This window comes from Penaeus monodon, chromosome 23, assembly GCF_015228065.2.
Source record: "Penaeus monodon isolate SGIC_2016 chromosome 23, NSTDA_Pmon_1, whole genome shotgun sequence".
NCBI lineage: Eukaryota > Metazoa > Arthropoda > Malacostraca > Decapoda > Penaeidae > Penaeus > Penaeus monodon.
In genome coordinates this window covers 17,685,839-17,686,326 of record NC_051408.1, presented here as the reverse complement: position 1 = coordinate 17,686,326, position 488 = coordinate 17,685,839, and positions in this window count along the sequence as shown.

Sequence of the window (488 nt, the reverse complement as noted above, 5' to 3'; positions counted from 1 at the left end):
AAACAGAATCTACATTTACAACTAAAAGATAAATGTAAAATGTTTAATAGGAAGGATGGACATTTTTAAAACCTTAGACGTGGATTAATATACAGTAAAAATCAAGATGATTGATGATGGCTATAATTCCGAGTTACTAGTTTGTATGGCAGAGGGAATCAAATTATGCCATGGCAGAGGAAAAGCCTGATAAACCTCCCTACCATTTCCCTATCATTGCGTCAAATATTATCATTGATTAGGGGACGGCATAACTACTCCCTTTTACTGTGTATTTACCAGCCATTCACAAATGATGATACGAATGAAAGAGGAAAAGACGGACAGAAATTTGTGAAAATCAGACTAAATCCACACCAGTTTTCGAAATATTCAGCTGACCTTCACACTCATTGGCTTAGCCTCTCCTTCAGACGGTTTCCCATGTCTTGGCACTGCCGGTCAAGAGAGGAGGCTGTGGCAAGTTTATTAATAACAATAGCGATTGC